General features: G+C 46.0%; 1 protein-coding gene across 3 annotated transcripts in view; it reads left to right on the forward strand.

Moving 5' to 3' along the window:
- The window catches only part of Rassf8 (Ras association domain family member 8), a 73,032-nt gene that overhangs the window by 15,978 nt on the left and 37,833 nt on the right, over window positions 1–19,221 (forward strand). The window contains exon 2 of one of the 3 annotated variants that reach the window (XM_050164716.1): window positions 9,007–9,100. The exons of the other annotated variants lie outside the window; for them this stretch is intronic. The gene's annotated coding sequence lies outside the window, so the exon portion shown is untranslated. The remainder of the gene's footprint in view (window positions 1–9,006; window positions 9,101–19,221) is intronic. 3 annotated transcript variants of the gene reach the window in all.

A 19,221-nucleotide genomic window follows, 5' to 3' on the forward strand; every position in this document is an offset into this window, starting at 1 on the left:
GAGGAGGGCCATCCTGTGACATCATGCCACCCAGGACATACCTAAGATAAAGGCTTGAAGCTATGACGAGCAAATAAGACTGCACTTCCCAGGAGGACTGAAGAGTGTAAGCCATGGGCACGAGTGGACAGCAGGTGGGAGGACTTGGTTAACCATTGCCAATGAGAAGCAAACAGGGTGGTAGACAGTTTTAGTTGGGAGACAGGAATTAGGAAAATTTTCTTAGGTAAGGTGGCCCTTTGGCAAAGGTTCACAGCGGTAAATGAAGGTGTGAAATCTGAAATTCCAAACTTAGGTACTTTTATTTTCATCAGGTTTTCTGAAACAAATAGAATGTGTCTTTGACGGTCCCCAGCAGGATCGTGTGAACAAGGCTCTTGACCCCATTGTGCTGTTACACCTGGAATTACAGGCTCTCTTCAGAGCCAAGACCCTTCCAGGCTATGTTAAGTATGTGCAGCAGCATGGCCGTTCCTACAGTTAGCAGAATGTGTAATTTAAGAAGTAAATGCTGTGACTAACTGTGGAGCTACAGTGAAGCCCTTGCCACCCCGCCATCCCCACCACCCCGCCATCCTGCCACCACCCCGCCATCCCCACCACCCTGCCATCCCCACCACCCCGCCATCCCCACCACCCCGCCATCCCCACCACCCCGCCATCCCCACCACCCCAGCCTTCTTCAGATGGAGGCAGCAGGGAGCCCCAGACCCCTCCCTGCCACCAGGCCTTTAAAGCAGACAGGTCATGACGTTTAAATTAGTATGAATTCCACAAACAAAGTTTTTTTCAGTCATGCTCTTTAGGTTTGTTGACTTAAATCCTAGGAAAAACACTGAGTTGAGTGATGTGAATGAGCTATGCCAGGTTCTGCTGGCCCTTCAGCTCTACGGGTTAACCTGTGTAGAGATGCTTTTTAAGCTGCACAGTCTTAACTGAGCACCCAGTGAGGGGTCAGTCTGGCATGAGGAGGAGGAGCAGAGGGCAGGGGTCAGGTCAGTCTGGAGTGAGGAGGAGGAGAGGAGAGATGCTTCCAGGTCCAGCCTGCTGTTCTGGCACGGGTAGGGCTCTTCATCCTAGAAGGTAACTTACACACTTCCTCTGTACGTCTGCTTTTGAGTTGAGGTGCACTGAGGCAGGCATGCTGAAAGACCCCTGTCAGTCAGTCCCTGACACAGAGGCTCTGCTTCCCTGCGTGCTCTCTCCTGCTGCCGCCAGCACCGCCTGAAGCATGATTGTTTTACAGGCGCCACTTTCAAAGCCATCGTCCTGTTATCTAAGCTTGTGGTTGTGTCTCCTGGATATGATTGTGATGTGTGGGCAGCATATGTCCTGATCTCATCTTTGTAAGCATCCATGATGACTCCTAAGCTGAGGTAATACCGCTTTTTTAATGTAGTATTTTTTTTTTTTTTTTTTTTTTTTGGTTATTTGGGCGTTTCATATAATCTATCCTGATCACACTCTCTTCCCGGTCTCCCCAGGTCCACCCCACCCTGTGACCTCCCTAGAAGAAAAGAAAAAGGCAAATCCAATTTGTGTTGCCCATACACTCACTGGAGCGTGGTCAAATTCCCAATGCCTGCCCCTTACAGAAAACCAAGTCCTTCTCTTTCAGCACCCCACCCCCACCAGAAGCCAGCAACTGTGAAGACTGCACCTCTGCATCCCCAGCACAGTTTTTTAAGAGTTCTCTTCAGTGGCTTTCTGTCTACACTGTTTTCTTTTTGGGTGGTGGCAGTGGGGGAGGGGGAGTTGTCTCAGAATCTGTGCAGCCCTGCCTGTCCTGGAACTCACTGTGTAGACCAGGCTGGCCATGAGCTCACTGTATAGACCAGGCTGCGGTTAAAGGTATGTGATACACCGTGCAGAACACTTAAAAAAATGTTTCCTGGCAAACACCTTTTATTGTATGGAATTGGAAGTGGCAGGCACTGCTCTGTGCAAGTATCTACTGTTCCTCTGGAGGAGGAAGAACCATCTTCGAAATAACAAGCTAGGGAATATGGTATCTGTGTCTTTTCCACTGTGGAATAACAATGGAGAAAGCAAGAGAAACAGTTTGTAATGAAACTGTTTGGAAGTGCAGTCATGACTTTTCTGTGGCCGTGGCAACAGGTTAAAGCATGGCGGCAGGACCAAGAGCTGGCCGAGCGTATTCTCATCCATACCGTGGGAGAAAGAACAAGGACTGGGACGAGGCTACAAACCCTCAAATCTGCCCCCAGTGATGTACTTTCTCTGGCAAGGGTGTGCCTCCTAAAGGTTTCATAACCCCCAAAGAGCGCTACCAACTGGGCACCAGGTTTTCAAATACTTGAGCTGATGGGCAACATCTTATACTCAATCCATAGTGGAGCTATCGGTAATAATGAGAGATTACAATCTCCTTAGCAGTTGAGACAACCTTCTAAACATAAAGAAAAGAATACTAAATGTAATCAGTCAGAATCAGGTTAAAAATAGCAGTTGTGGGGATGGCCAGTCTCCTCTGGCAGTTGTGGAACTTAGCGGGGTAGACTCACTGGAGAGAAAGGGCGGGAGAGCGTCCTTTGCAGTGTTGTTGAGTGGTCAGGAGTGTAGCTAAGGCAGACAGTGCTGCTACTTAAATACAGGCTGTGTACTCTGGAGTCTTGGCTTTCAGTAGCATAACCACTCTGTGCCTGTTCTCACTAGAGAATGAGGAAAATCCCATCGCACGGTCGTTTCAGTGACATCAGTAGATGAGTTCATGTCCATGAAGCTCTGTGCTCTGCCGTTTGTCACATGGAAAGAGCTCTAGCCGCTCTCTTTTGAGCCTGGAGACAAACTGGCTCTAAACGTTACAGATGCCACCTTACGCTTTCAGTCAGAGCTGAGAGCACAGCCAAACTGAACCCTAACAGTTGGGTGCTATAAGACCCGCCTTCAGGCCCTTTGACAGGAGACGGTAGGGCTTCAGAAACAGGTCACATTCAAGTCCTTGACCTAAATGGCATTAAAACCTAAAGACAGTCAGTCATCTCTGCAAGCCGATTGCTTTATTGTGTATATTTCTCTTTGATGGGAAATTGGGCAGTGATTCAAGATTAACATATACCATCAGCCAGTTTAGGAAATTAGCTAATTGTTTAGAACATGCTGAAACATGCCAATATCCTAAAGCAGTTTTGTGTTCACCAGTGGAGTATCTTTCTCCTACATCTGTTTGTCCCTGAATGTGCACCAGAGTCCCTGATAGCGCCTTTGGTGCAGGGCTGGTGGTGAGAGCCCAGGATTCGTGCTGGGCAGGCACCTTCTACTTACTGCATTCCCAATCCTCTACTTTTTTTTTCTTTTCTGCAAGAAACTCACTTTTGCTATTTTAGAATAAACCCTTCTCAATCTTTGACTTACTCTTCCTGCATTTTAAAGTTCATCTTCTTAGGCTGTAGCGCATTGGGGGGGGCGGGGATCGGAGACCTAACTGGAGAAGTTTCAGACGTCCACCTAGAGACCTCTGTGAGCCATCTTGGGGTTTTCTCCTGGGAGTAGCTTTATGAACAGATGGTTCATCCACACAGTGAAGTGGGATAATCAAGTCTGAGCTGAGCAGAGGTTAACACAGCAATCTCTGGCATTTAGGAGAATGTCCAGGTGTCTGGGAGTGGTGTCTCTACCAGTATTTGGGATTTTGTTTGTGGTAGTATGAAAATACAGCACAGCGAGGGACCTTTATGTTCTCACTAGAATTTTTCCTTTGATTTAGGAAGTAGTCCCACCCACAGCAACTTTCCCTCCTTATAGGGAAGAATTGAAATCCCCACTCCCCCTCCACACACATACACACTTCAGGAAATAGTATATCAGGTTCCTGTGTTGTCAGAGCCCTCTTCCTGACTTTCTCTGGTCTAATTGTTTGAGTTGTCCAGATTCTGTGTGAGGTGTGGGGTTGGTGAGAATAAGGGCTCCGTGCTGTAGAAGAGGGGTGGGTGGAAGTCAGAAGCCAGGGCAGGGTGAAGCCTGTGCAGAGAGAGCCCTTGTGTGCTCAGAGAAGCTGCCTCCTGCCCTCACCCGTGAGGTTACCTTTGTCATCTACGTCACTCAGAACATATTCCTCCCTTTGTGTAGTTTTTTGTTTTTGTTTTTTATTCTTTGGGGGCTGCCACCCAGCTCCCAAATAAACACATGGAGACTTATTCTTAGCTTATAAATGCCCAGCCAACTTTTCTAACTTAAATTATCCCATTTCTCTTCTGTTTTGCCTCTGGGCTTTCTACCTTTCTTTATCCTAAATATCTTTCTTTCCTTTTCACTCTGTGACTGGCTGGGTGACTGGCCCCTGGCATCTTTCTCTCCTCCTTTTCTTGCTCCTCTGTCTTCTCTCAAGCCTAGATTTCTTCTCCTGTTTAATCCCCTCTGTATGCCAGCCCTGCCTATCCTTTCTCTCCTGCCTAGCTATTGGCTTTTCAGCTCTTTATATGACCAATCAGGTGTTTTAGGCAGGCAAAGTAACAAAGCTTCACAGAGTTGAACAAATGCAACATAAAGGAATAAAACATATCTTTGCATCATTAAACAAATATTCAACAGCATAAACGAATGGACCACATCTCCAGTTAATATTCCACACCACCTCTGCATCCCTCTGAGGACCCTGCCTCCATCAGAGCTGTGAGAGGGTTGTCTCCGCAGCACTAACCTGCTTCCTCACCTCTTCTTCACCTTTCTCTGTCTTCTTCCAGTCCCATCTGTTTCAACGTTTGCTCTCAAAACGCAGGGCTAGCCATATGGTGGTTTTTTTGTTTGTTTGTTTGGTTTGTTTTTATATACCTACTGGGCCATAGATATTATGTGATTCTATTCCCAGGGATCACCTTTTTACATTTAACCCTTTATGTCCCATTATTATACCAGGTGTGTGTTCTGTAATAAAGTTTCTACTCATGTTATGTTTGTTTTTCAACCTCTATATATTTGTTGGTATATTTTCCCTCCCTCAAATTGGGATCCTAAATCTTCAACAGAATTTGAGTGAATACTGGTCTAGCCCGAAGCTGGTCTTGTGAAAACACCGTGGTATAGAATATTGAAATATAGCCAGGGGAAGGAAACCCTGGCCAAATAATGATCCCACAGCTTAGCAGCTGAACTTTGTGAAGTATATTTCAGAGGTGTTTAAGCAAAAATCAGTGGGTGGGCTGTTTAGAATAGTTGATCACCTTCTGTTCTTAGCTTCTGATATGCTGCGCTCTGATATCCTGTGTGTTTAGTAGATTGTGAGATCGTTGGGGTGAAGTTCAGTTTTTATGGGGTGTGGACCAGTGAGTGTTTCAGGACAGAGGGACAAGGTATTGTGGAGTGCAGACATTTCCTGAGAGCAGCCTGGGATAGGAGAGGTGGCCTGTGAAAACACACTGAGTTGCCCTCAGAGTGTGGACGTGTCTGAACTGGACAGAGCGCTGCCTGGGGCTTGTCTGCTGAGTGCTCACCGTAGCTTGTACCAGCAGCAGTGAGTGCATGAGCTGCCAGCCACCCGTCCTGCTCATGTGGTAGCAGCATTAGTAGCTGGAAGAAGCTCCAGTTTAGAACCACAGATAAGGAGGGACATGTTAATGTCTGTCATCTGTTGGGACCTAGCAAACGTTACTTTATTTCTCTAGAGCAGTGGTTCTCAGCCTGCCTAATGCTGTGACCTTTAATACAGTTTTTGGCGTTGTGAAGTTCCCAACCATGAAATTATTTTCATTGCTACTTCATAACTGTAATTTTGCTACTGTTATGAATCATAATATATATCTGTGTTGTTTGGGGTCTTAGGTGACCTCTGTGAAAGGGCCATTCTACCCCCACAGGGGTCACGACCCACAGGTTGAGAAGCTGCTTTGGATAATGGTGATGTCTCACAAGTTTGCACAGAAAGAAATCCATGCTGTAGTCTTTATAGTGTCTGCCCTACTTTAAATAAGGCAAGAATTTAGCCATTTGTTATTATAGAATTGTTCGTTGTTACCATTGCCTTTTGACTGGTGATGTTTTAACTGTAGGAGCAGCACACAGAGAGTATTTCCACAGCAAGTCCTTTCTGGAGCCCTTTGTTGTCTTAGCCTTTCCTATGGGATATGTGAAACAGAGGGTATCTTTCTCACTGACACTAATTTTAACAGAACTGAATTTCATAGGAAGTGTGTATCTGTGAATTTGATGTCAGAGAAAAGAAACAAAAACACCTGGTATGTTCCTGTCCTTTATCATTATGAGAAACCCACAAAGTTAGGAATATTTCAGATTTGTATGGTATTTATGACTTTATTCTTGTTTTGTGGGTACAGGCGTATATCGTTTATGAAAAGGCAAGCTGATACATTTTTGTTTTATTTCTGTTTTTTATTCATGTTTGAAAATGTCGTACACGAACCAGTACTATACTTATTCCTATTCCACTCGCTCCCCTCAGCTCCCGCCTTGTCCCCCAAGCTCTGATCTCTTATTCTTAACTGTTATTGTCACTCACACACACATTAACACGTGCACATGCTGAGTCACTTTGCTATGTGTTGCTCATATGTACATGTTTGGGAGCTGACCAATTGAAACTGAAGATCTGTCATGGGAGGGACGTGAGAGGGAGGGGGAAGAGGAGGGGAGGGGAGAGAGGCCACAGCAGATGCCCTGGTCTTCTGGCGTCAGAGTCTGTGCACTCCCTCTTCTGTGATGTTTCCTGAGCCCCGAGTAGGCTGTGATGTAGATGTGTCACGTGTTCTGTTCTCTGCATTTGAACTGCTGTGCATCTCTGCGATAGTTCCCTCTGCTACAAAGAAGCGCTTTGGGGAGGGTTTGTAGGTATGAGGGGAATTATTCCTAGGGGTGGCAAGAAGACATCTTACTTGCCTGCTGGGGAGTGAGGTGCGTTTGGCCACAGAGAGAACTGGTGGGGCTCAGACATGAGATGCCAACATGAATGGAGCTAGAGGCAGGAAGGTTGGCTGGTGGGAGGCTGGCTCATGCTCTGCTGCGGCTCCAGGAAAGGAGGTGAGAAGGAGCTTAGGCAGTCTCCTGACACAGAGGGACTCCTGGGCAACAGTGATGTGCTCATGGATTTGGTCTTTGTGTTTTCATCTGTGAAGTGAACTGGATGAAGGGAGAGCAGTGTGCTGGGAAGGTAAAGAGGGGCGGAGAAGGTGAGTGGGGAAGGAGTCTACTCGTGGATAGTAGCTCCTGTGGCTGCTAGTTTAAACAGCTAGTCTCTCTTGTGTGGTTTTCACTGGCTGCCTGGTTCTCTCCAGCTGGTTGACCTTCTCTGCACTTCGCATCCATCCCCAGGCGTGTCAGGGTCTCCTGGAGGACACGTAGGCAGGGCTAGTTGGAGCAAAGGCTTTCCTCTAACGGCTGGCATCACACGTGAAGGGGAATTCGATGATGCTTTACAGTCTACTATTTATCCTTAAACATTGTAAACAAGCAGCCATACACCTTGCATTGCAGTGATAACAGTGTCTAAAACATAACCAAGCCGGTGGGATGGCTCAGTGGTGTTGAAATAAGAGCGGCGGGGCTGCGTCCCCAACACCCCAGCCGCTTGCTAGCTCATGCCCGAAATAACAACACACAAACTGTATTCATTGAAAGAACTGCTTGGCCCATGAACTCTAGCCCTTACAGGCTAATTCTCGCACCTGGACTAGCCCATTTCTAATCATCTGTGTAAGCACCCCAAGGTGTGCTTACCGGGAAGATTCTAGCTTCCATCCATCCTGGGAGAGTTGAGCATGGCGTCTCTGCTCCAGCAGAGCTGTCGGGTCTCTCGGGAGCAGAGCAGAGTCTGACCTCACTTCCTCTTCCGCCCAGAATTCTATTCTGTTTCCTCCTCCCATCTATGTTCTAAGCTATGAGGCCAAGCAGTTGGTTTATTACTTAACCAATGAAATCAACAGATTGATATATGACACTCCCACATCACAGTGGGTGAAGGTGCCCCCAAGCCTGAGAACCAGTTCAGTCCCTGAGACCCACATTTTAGATGGAGCAAATTCTTGTTGTCCTGTGACCTCCACTCGCCCTCCATGGCATTTGTGTACACCCTCCCCCCCCCCACACGTGCTTGTGCGCATGCAGAGTAAATAAGAAGTTGAATGTAATGCCTTCTTAAGAACTAGGAAATCTGTGACATCTGTGAAACAATTAGAAAGTTGTAGTCAGGAACTGGCTTTTGGAGACAGTAGCCCTGCGGCTGGAACCGGCTGTAGGAGGGCACCTGTGGACTCAGGTTTACATCCCCCGCTGAGGAAACACACACATTTTATTCCCAGTTTTGTATCTCACTTGAGATATAAAAATCCACCATTTTTTCTTATTGCTATTTCATGTAATTTCATGACTAAGACTTTAAGAATTGAGGTTTTGTGGGGGTGGGGTTGTCCTTTTTTCATAAGAGAGTAGTGTGTGTCTGAGTATATCTTGAAAATAGTAAAAATGGCTGACAGTAGCTGGCCTTGCTCTGAACTTTCTATAAATAGACGCAGAGACTTGTGAAGGGCATAGTGTGAACGTGGCAGGCTGAACTGCGTCAGTTCCGTCCTGCAGCAAGTGGTCAGGGGAGATCTGCCAGGCCGCCTCCCTCCACCCCGCCCAGGGTTTCCCTCAACATCATTAGCCTTGGTTTTAGGCAGTTTTCCCGATGCCTGAGTAGTAACAGCTTATCCGCAGGTGCTGTGTTGTTGCGTGGAATTTCAGGCGGTAGAAAGCGGGAGAGAACCTTTCCTGGAACACTCTAGGCCATTAAGTGGTCTTTAAAGAAACAACTGAATTCCTTTCCAATAACACAAAGTGTTAGGTGAAACTCAACAGAAACCTCCCACCCAAGTCACTGCGGGGTGGGTCAGAAGGCTGAGGAGGGCTGAGTGGGGAGCGAGCTGATGGGAGATTGTTCTTGGGAAGTGCTGTCTGCGCTTTGCTTTTTTAGGGCTGCAAGTTAAAATAGGGGAGGGAAGTCATGATTTTTAAGATAGATGTTGGCCATCACGCTAAGAACGCTGCGTATGTTTTCAGGTGCCTGTGCCAACCACTCAGGATAGCAGCATGGTGTTCTGTTGTCTCTCACACTGCCTCATGCTGGCTGGCCCTGCTCGAACCCTGCAGGGAGGTGAGTCAGATGCTCATGCAAAGCATGAGCACCCAGGACGGTTACTTTGAAACACCTTTTAGAGTTTTGGGAGACATTTATAGTTCTGTTCACTGGTGATTCCAGGACTGTCCTTTACAGCCTGTCTATTTAAAGAACCTCAGTGACTGTCCGAATGCCCAGGCCACCCTGGTGCTGACAGGTGCATGTCCTAACAAGTTCAGTTCTGAGATGGCTGCTCTGCTCTTTAACTGAAAGCAGAGGCATCTACACAGAGCGCGGCTAGGAAGGCTCCGTGGCTTCTCTGGTGACACCGAACTGTCCTGTGAGCTCTCTCTCATCAGGGTTCCTGACCTCAAGTATTCAAAACTGAGTCCTGTCTCAGGTTGCTTTGGGTGTGCCTGCCCCATCATCTCTTGTCTCCCAGATGTGGAAGAGACTCACTGGTCTCAAAAGGGAAAGTGGTCTGACCTTGTTTGTGCGAGTAAATCACTTATGAGGGAACTGTGCACGTTTTACAGGTGAATAAACTCTGTAAGGACACCAGCCAGTGAGCCATGGCATAAATTCCTTAGCCCTTCATTTGCTAAAGTTATGTGATTGCATGATCCTCGGAGGTCTCACATAAATTAATCCTCCACCCAAAATGTACAACCTTAAAATCTAGTAATTGCTCGATTACTGGGGCAACCGGGCTCACCAATCTTCAGTTCCATTTCTGTGCTGGCTCAGCTCTCACGCAGAGCCCGCTACAGTGTTTGGACACTAGAAAAATCGTGACTGCATGCTCACACGGTTGAGTGTGCGACAGTGACGCTAACAAAGCCAGCTGGTTACATCCGTGTAAAAACTAAAAAGCCTGTTAAGTCCTGCTCGTGTGAAGAACAGGGACAGGGAGGACAGCCCAGCTAGTGTCCCTGTAATTAGATCAAAACTCAAAGACTAGTGTCTGCTGCTAGGTCCCGTTTCCACCTCAGCTGCTGGCTGGGTAGCAGGACTCACCTGTTGGTTCTGTTGAGAGAACTGTGCCTGAGGCTTCATGCTGGGGGCCATGTGCACAGGGCTTGACCATTTCAGGTTTCGAGTTCTCTGGACCCTTCAGGTTACAGAGGTGAGGGTTAGATGACTTACCTTGGAATTTGTTTCTAAAGAACTTTTTTTTTTCCTGTTTTCTTTAATTCTTGACTAAGTACAGAGACTCCTTTGCCTTCTACCCTTTCTGCCCTTCTTTATAAAATGCTCTTTGCCTGTTAGTAAATGAAGGTTTCACGTAGAGCTGGGGGTCACCCTGCCTGGCAGAGGACAGACAGCCTTGCTCAATGTGGGGAGGGTGGCCTCCCTGTGCCTTTCGGGTGCCACAGCATCCAGTTTTGATGGACAACCGAGCTCTGCGGTCTCACACTCGTGACCGTGTGAGACACAGCTTTTTGAGCTTCCACGTTAATGTCCTACAGTCGGAGTAGCTGGATCCTCTGAAACTAGGATTCTAGGTGGTTGGGAGCTGCCTGACATGAGTAGAGGAACTGACCTGTTCCTCTGCACGAGCAGTGTGCCCTCTTGACCACGAGCCGTTCTCCAGCCTCTGAAGCGTTTGATTTCTCTGAACAGGCAGGTTTGGTAAAACAGGATTCGTTTTACAGGTTGTCTTCTATCTGTTCTGAATAGGGCTGCAGGTCTCCTCCAGAACCTTCTCTGACTCCTGCTGTCAGAGGTGTTGGTGAGGACAGGCTGGGACTCAGCTCCATAGTCTTTCACAGCCTTGCAAAGCATTTCCGGGATGACAGACTTGGTGGTGAATGTGCCTCTGGTAATGGGAAATGGTTTGGAATACTCTGAAGGTTTTGTATTCTGAACATGTGTGCATGCTTGTGTTTGTGTGTGTGTGTGTGTGTGTGTCCATACACATGCACGTATGCATGTGTTCACTTTCCTGTTGCTGTTCTATGTTGCTTTGATGGAGAATATTTTATATTCTTGTATTTGGTTTGAAGGGTTCTACGAGGGTATTTCTGAATAAAGCTCGTGAAGAAGTGTTTGTTGTTACAGTGTGTACTAGCAGCGTTGAAAAGGCTGGAGGTGGCAGTGCAAAGGAGACAGCGCAGCAGAGCAGGGCATTTTCTGCAGTTCAAGTTCCGGGTAACTTGTGTCCAGACACACTTGACTTGGCATCCAGACCTAGAGAGTTTCCGCGGTAGTAAATATTCCGATTGCATTCATCATCTTTTATTTTCCCCAAGAAACTAGCTACTGTGACCTAATTTTATTTGATTTCTGGTTTTAGAAAACAGACAGGGAACATTTTGCCTGTTGTAGCATTTTGAGTAAAGCCAAAAAACTGGGTATGTATGTTTGAGACTGATACTTTCTGATAATGTGTCGCAGGGGACTCAGACTGGAGATTTCAGTGTGACTGTAACGTAATGAAATGTGAAAGAAGATGTCATGAGAAAGAGTCAATGTGCATGTCTGATACTAAAACATCGGAATCCGTTTTCATGGACCATGGGTTAGGAGTACAGTGACCTAATGTCATCTTGTTAATGTTTTCATTTTGTGTTGTACTGTGCTGTAGTCTTGCTTAGGAACGGGTGAATGAAGTTTTTACTTGTACGGCGAGGTTAATTTGACCCTGTATTCTGACACTGTTTCCAGTGTCTGTACAAAGTAGGATGTGGCTTCAGAAAAGAAACTTTCCTTTTGATTTCCTTCAATACTGCCATCTACAATATAGTAATTACTAGCAAGATTATTTTGAGTTAAAAACATAGATGCTTTAGAACTGAAATGTATAGAACTGAAGATCATCGTGGCAAATGAAATAAACAAGACTAAAGTACATTTTTCTCTCCTGTGCGATTTAGGCAAGATAGACATAAAAGAGAGACAGGTGGAGGACTCTTCTCTGGGGATGGAGAAGAGGAAAGGGCAGAGAGGACAAGAAGGGCTACAAAGAGGTGAACGTGCTCTAAGTATATTATATGTGCTTATGGAAATGTCACAGGAAAACCCAGTGATCAGGACAATTAATGAATCATAATTTATAAAAAGAGTTCATGGCCAGGAAAATTAATTCAAGTTGTATGCAGAAACCCACTGCTGGGGAGATGATAAAGTCCACAGTCATCCGGCCACTTAGAGATGGCTGGTGGTGGTGCTCTGTGAGAAGGCCGCACTGAAATGCTCTGCTCCATGCATGCCCAGATGTCCCAGATGTTACTCTATGAGTTTTGAAGAACTACTTTTTTTTTATGGAGATAAATTTATTGAGGTGAGCTGCAGTGAGTGTGTGTACAGGGCCAAACATGTATACTGAGCTCCTGAGTGCAGACTATTGTGGATTTGAGTGTTTTGTCTTGATGTTGTGATCCATGCCAGAGTCGGCAGAATCCCGCTTCAGAGGGTGGCGGGGGTGCCCAGGGGCGAATAGTGTCTCTGGCATAGTCTGTCTTGTGTTGCTGTAACACAGCACTTTAGACTCTGCATTCTATGATGAAGGAAACTTATGGCTCACAGTTCTAGTTCAAGGTAAACATCTTCTGCCTGTATAGTCACATGCTAACTAGGAGGAACCAGGACAGAAACAGAAGGGGGGGGGGCCTGTATGAGAAGCCCACTTCTGAGACAGACAGTGGCATGCATTCACTCATGAGGGTGGTACTCTCTTGGCCTAATAACCTCTTAAAGCTCAGCCCCCGATGCTGTTTAAATGGCAGTTGATTCCAGTGCATTGAATTGAATTGAATGTGTTTTGGAGGGACACACGCCAGCAGTCTCTGTCTTAAACTCTGCCTCTTTCCCTGTGCCCATTTATCCAGCGTCACTGCCTTTAAATGTTCACATATTGCTATTGATGTGATGAGGTGAGCTTCATGGATCCCATGGACAGTTGGGACAGTCGTTTCAGTTTCATAGCCATGTTAACTTACTATTCATTTCTTCCCCTCCCCTCCTGACTCCATTGTTTTGATTAGCTCACCCACTGGGACTAGCCATGCAGAAGATTTTCAGGAAATATTCTAAACCTTTGAGCTTGAATATTACTTTATCTGTGGTGTTCCTTCTCAACATAGCTTTCCAATGCTCCTTTTTCCTAACTGTCTGGATGGATTGGAGGCCTTCTTTATCCGTTGGTGGATTAGTTTTGGTCTCTGTGGGGCATAAGAACCTGGGAAGGTCACACTGTGCTGTCTGTCCTGACACAGCCTTGGACCGAGTTCCTAGCCAGGAAGAGCCCTGGCTGCTCTTTCATGAGCTGAAGTCAGCGATAAGTGAACTACTTTTAAGTTTAAGTCAAACTTGATTTTATAGCACTTGAAACAGTTTTTAGTATTGCTTAGTTATACTCTCTAAAGACAAAGATTGGTTACTGCAGAGTATCTTTCCTGACACATTGGCTCCTTTTTAGTTTTACTAAGTTCTGGGAACTTTCTCCCAAAGGCAAACAGTAGTCATTAATTTTTAAAAAATTGCTCATTTAAAAAATAAAATTATAGTTCAAAGCATATAGAAAGTGCACAGTGTGAGCTAATGCAGCGGCTCCAAGCATATAGAAAGTGCAGTGTGAGCCAGTGCAGCGGCTCCAAGCATATAGAAAGTGCAATGTGAGCCAATGCAGCGGCTCCAAGCATATAGAAAGTGCAGTGTGAGCCAATGCAGCAGCTCCAAGCATATAGAAAGTGCAGTGTGAGCCAGTACAGTGGCTCCAAGCATATAGAAAGTGCAGTGTGAGCCAATGCAGCGGCTCCAAGCATATAGAAAGTGCAGTGTGAGCCAGTGCAGCGGCTCCAAGCATATAGAAAGTGCAGTGTGAGCCAGTGCAGCGGCTCCAAGCATATAGAAAGTGCAGTGTGAGCAAGGTTGCCTTATTCTTTACTCTCAGGTTATGCACAGAGACCTGTCTCTAGCAGCTCTCAGCACAGGAGAGAGGTAGTGCAGGGTGTCTGCATAGTGTAAACTCGTTTGTTGCCGACCACCCAGACCCGAGTAATCACACGGAAACTATGTTAATTACAACACTGTTTGGCCAATATCTCAGGCTTCCTATTAACTAACTCTTATGCCTTAAATTAACCCATTTCTTTTTATCTTTGTATTACCACGAGGCTGTAGCCTACTGGTAAGGTTCTGGCATTCTTCCCCTTTGGAAGTTACATGGCGTCTCTCTAACTCTGTCTACTTTCTATATTTCTGTTCAGATTTCTCATCTGGCTTTACTCTGCCATAGGCCGAAGCAGCTTCTTTAATAACCAATGGTAATAAAACATATTCACAGCATACAGAGGGGAATCCCACATGAGTAGAGAACCATGGTCACACTAGCCTGCCTCTTTCTTCTTTTTTCTCAGAGCCCAGGCAGGTCATGCTTGCTCCTTAGAAGGCTTAGGGAAACTTGCTTTAAAGTCCAGCACTGGGACGCTTGCTCCATGACCTTGCCAAGTCCATAGTGATCATCTCTTTTCTTTGACGTCACCAGTGTGTTCTTCAGTTTAGAAGAAAAGTCACTCCTTGAGGAAGGGCAGCCTTGATTGCTTCCCGACTTGACCTTTTTTCCTTCTCTCTGTCTCTTTTTCCTCCTCTCATCTTCTTTTTTATTCTTTCTTTTCAAGATGTCTCCAAATGTGCCCATTCTGTCCTTTCAGAAACTGTCGTGTCGTATGGAGCTCAGTCTGGGTGAAGTCACATTACATGTCAATGAATGAAATGCCATTTTTGTTTGGGAGACCTCGTCTTCTCACTCAGTGTATGAATACAAGAAGATCTATTTGTTTCATTGAAAATTTATAAACAATTTAATGAATGAAAACTATTATCATTTTTGTTAAAATATTATGGCCTTTTTGATGTGGGAGTATCATAGCAATCTGTTGATTTCATTGGTTAAGCAATAAAGAAACTGCTTGGCCCTGATAGGTTAAAACATAGGTGGGAGGAGTAAACAGAACAGAATGCTGGGAGGAAGAGGAAGTGAGCTCAGAGACGCCATGCTCCTCTCTCCCGAGCAGACACAATAGCTCCTCTCAGAGGCACACGCGATGAAGCTCCGACCCAGGATGGATGTAGGCTAGAATCTTCGCAGTAAGCGCACCTCGTGGTGCTACACAGATTATTAGAAATGGGCTAAATTAATATGTGAGAATTAGCCTAGAAGAGGCTAGATAGAAATGGGCCAAGGAGTGTTTAAAAGAATCCAGTTTCCGTGTAATTATTTCGGGGCATAAGCGGCCATGTGGCCGGGGTGTTGGGGACACAGCCCCGCCGCTCCTTGTTACAACACCTTTTTACCCAAATTTCAGTCTTATTCCAGACATAGTCTGTGTCTATTTTCATGCTAGAAGGCTTCTCCTCTCTTATATTGGAGATAGCTGCTCAAACCAAGCATGATGGGTAGGTAGGTAGAGACATAGATGGTAAGTACATAGATTAGGTAGATGATGGATGGACAGACAGACAGATGTAGATAGGTGGGTGTATACATACACACATATGTAGGTAGATAGATAGTTAGGTAGGAAGAAGAGATATGAGCCGTTGCTTTTGCAGGTGAGCCAGGACTCAATCACAGTCACTCTAGGCACAGCCCCAGTGCTGACTCAGCATGCTCGGCAAACACGGACTGCTGGGTGTGTGAGCAGTAGGCAGATGGGCTGAAGTCACTCTCCTTTCTCAGCACTGGTTCTTCCTCACTGGCTGAAGTTCACGGTGCTCATCTCAGGGTGACTACATAGAGCATGGCGTATTTCTGGAAACTGGACACCTGTAATCCTCTCCATCCCTGCAGACTGCTTTAACTGCCCTGATGGGTGGGTTCTGCCAACAGATGGTTCCTTCACACTCTGTACCTCCTAGGTTTTTCCTGTAGAGCTTTGTAGCATGTTTATGGACAGACAGGAATTCTGGCAAGTAGTCACCATACCCAGCTGCACGTGTGGTCCCTCAGCTCCCAGGGAAGGCTAGTCTGTGCAGTTTCACGCCAGTACTTTTGACATGGAAAGGCATGAATCAAGGCCTGCACCTGCTTTCCCTTTAAGCAGTCATTTTATGATTTGTTCTCTTGTGCTTGCCTAGTCTGTGGCTAAGTTGATGTCTAAATGGCTGAAGTATTATTTGGTAAGATTAAAGCATGAAGTTTACATGTATTAAATCAAAGGACTTCATGTGACTCAGAGACACTTGCTTTGTGCACAAGCTTCCCAAACTTTGGAAAGTTTTAGTTGGTGATGTGATACCAGATCTTGTTTTCTTGTTTATACTTACTAGTATTGCATGTGTTATGTGTACCTGTGTGTGTGAGAGAGAGGTTTTAGTTTTGATAGTTTCTTTAGTCTTAAATATTTAGCAATTCTTGTTTTCGGTCTCAAAAGAATCTTGCTATTTTAAATTCTTCTTGAACTGCCAACTGCAATTTTATATGCAAACCATTTGAAAATTGCTCATGTTACAAAGGAAATTGTTTTAAGAAGATAAAATGATCATAGACCATTTAAAAAAGTGTCACCTTCAGGACAAATTATTGCCGTTTCTATTCTTTTCTGTCAAAAGACATTTGGTTCATCCTCTCCAGAAGCTTAGTGATTTTTACAACCAGTAAATTAGAATTTCATACAGATTGGTCTCCAGTCTTAGGGAGGCTGGGCCTCTCACACCACCCACCCTCTTGGATATCTCTCATTGTAGTTTACACTTATGTTGTAAGCAACTACACAGACGTTGAACTTTATTTATTTATTTATTTTTGCTTAGGGGTATTGTTGAGACTGAGATTTGATGCTGAAGAAATTATTACATGGTCTGGGGCTGGAGCATTCCCTCTGGACTTTCCTTCTGGTTCAAAAATGGCTGTCTATTGTGTAAGGAGTAAATGTCTGTGGAGTGGATGCCATCTCTTTCATTCAGTCCAGTGTTTTCCCGTGTACCTGTCCTTCAGGTCCTTTTCTACTGCAAATGGATTTACATAGCAGCAGCCCCGCCATCATGATCCATTCCAACCTGTACTCCTGAGTGGTCCAAGCTCATGACTTTGGTAAGAGTCACTTTGATTGAGTACCAGCCTGAGAGAAGGTGGAATGTGCGAGAACTGAGGAATTTTGCTGCAGAGAGGGACAAGAAACAGAAGCCCGTGCAGGATGTGAGACTGCGAGGAGGGTGTCTGAAACAGCCTGTGGGGTTGGAGAGAAGACGCCCCCAAGGGGAGTTGCACTATTCAGAGGTGTGGCCTTGTTGTCAGAAGGGTGCCACTGTGGGGCAGACTTTGGGGTCTCTGCGTCAAGACGTAGGACTCTGAGCTCCACCGTCACATCTGTCTACACACTGCCTGCTCCCCGCCACAATGATAATGGACTGAACCTCTGAAACTGTAAAGGAGCCACCCCGATTAAATGTTTTCTTTGTAAGAGTTACTGTGGTCGTGGTTTCTCTTCACAGCAGTAAAAGCCCTAATCCAGCTGCTTAGGATTTTGACCTCACAGGTAAGGACAGAAGGAGATGGCAGAGAGAGTGGCCCTGGAGTGGGCACGGTTCTCCAGGCGTGCCTGTGCCAGGACCTCCAGGGGCAAATGCTTCCCGTGACTCTCAGCCCTCAAGCTGGAAGACTTCGCACTCTCAAGGGCTTGTTTTTCTTCCATGGAGAAGATTGGGTCAGGTGCCAGCCAAGGCCATGAGCTTTAGCCAAAAATTAAATAAAAACCTGATGAGGAACTAGGAAGGGCTGGAGAACCGGTCACCTCATCTCCATGAGCAGTTTCTGAGAACACATAGTTTCCCTCCCTTCCTCTGTGACCAGCTCCGCCAAAATGAGCCGGAGACAGGACAGAGGAGCGCCATTTTCAGGCTGCATGGGCGCCCGGGAGAGAAGCCACCTCACATTATACACGCACAGTGGCTCCCCATCTGCCAACAGCCCAGTTCCCCGCGTCCTGGGAATGGGTGCTGCACTTGTTTTTGTGAAGCTCTGTTTTCCTAATGATCGCTTCTCATATTATCCCTTGAAGATTAGTTGAATTTGCTTTGGCTTAGCCCAACCTCCTTCCCCTCATTATCTAATTCAGGGCTGCTTAAAGTTTTCCACTAGCGACTTCTTTCCATCTGAGAAATTTTTACACAACTGTGGTTATAAATGTGGTTATAAAATCGATATGTAATTAAACACTTAATGATAATAAAATATAGTTATTTCTTCAATAACTTTAATAAACATGATTTTACCATTTATTAAAGACCGTGAGATGGGCGCGCTCCGGGTGCTGTGTATCTAGCAGTGCCGTACACAGACAGACTAAGCATGTCAGGAACTGTGGTAGGAATGGAGGGGCCTTTGTTTCCTACGGGTAAACCGCCATTTCTGTGAGAAGACTATTTTTGTATGGTAAGAACACTTCCCACCATAACACAGTTGTCTTGTATCTGAGCCAAGGTGTATTAGGCAGTGTTGGTGGTCATGACGTGATGACGTGCACTGCTAAGAGTGCACTGTGTATGTTCACAACTCCATCTGCAGTGAAGTGAGCACGTCCAGAAACAGCGTGCATGCACGCGTTTGACCTGGAGCTAATTCATGGTTATCCACAGACTTCACTGTGGTCAGAATCTTCATGACCCTACATTCAGTCCCACAACACAATGTGGACTTTATTTAGCCAGCTTAAATTAGAAATATCTGGTCATAGCCCACCATTTAGTAAGCTTTGCTTTAGTTTAATTCAGCTTCTTCTGTGTGCCCATGGGAGAAATCCCCATTGAAAAGAGGGAATACTGGATCTAGCCAATCTGTGTACCAGACCCTTTTAAGAATTTTCTGGAAAGCTTGGTCAGCTCCTTCCCAGAAGACTCTCCCTGATAAGTAGTAGTATTTTTGATAGGAGTGGATTGTTCTGCCAGACCTCCCTTCAGATCTGCCCTCCATCCTTCAATCAAGAGAATCCAGTAAATATGATGAGTTTTAGCCTGGTGTGGTCTGTGTGTGCTCCCCTCCACCAGTGCAAGAAGGGGGGGGGGTGTCTCAGGAGGTGTGGTCTGTGTGTGCTCCCCTCCCTCCCCTCCACCAGTGCAAGGGTGTCTCAGGAGGTGTGGTCTGTGTGTGCTCCCCTCCCTCCCCTCCACCAGTGCAGGGGTGTCTCAGGAGGTGTGGTCTGTGTGTGCTCCCCTCC

This window comes from Alexandromys fortis, unplaced genomic scaffold (assembly GCF_014885135.2).
Source record: "Alexandromys fortis isolate MF-2015 unplaced genomic scaffold, M_Fortis_MF-2015_v1.1 scaffold_153, whole genome shotgun sequence".
In the NCBI taxonomy this organism is placed as follows: domain Eukaryota; kingdom Metazoa; phylum Chordata; class Mammalia; order Rodentia; family Cricetidae; genus Alexandromys; species Alexandromys fortis.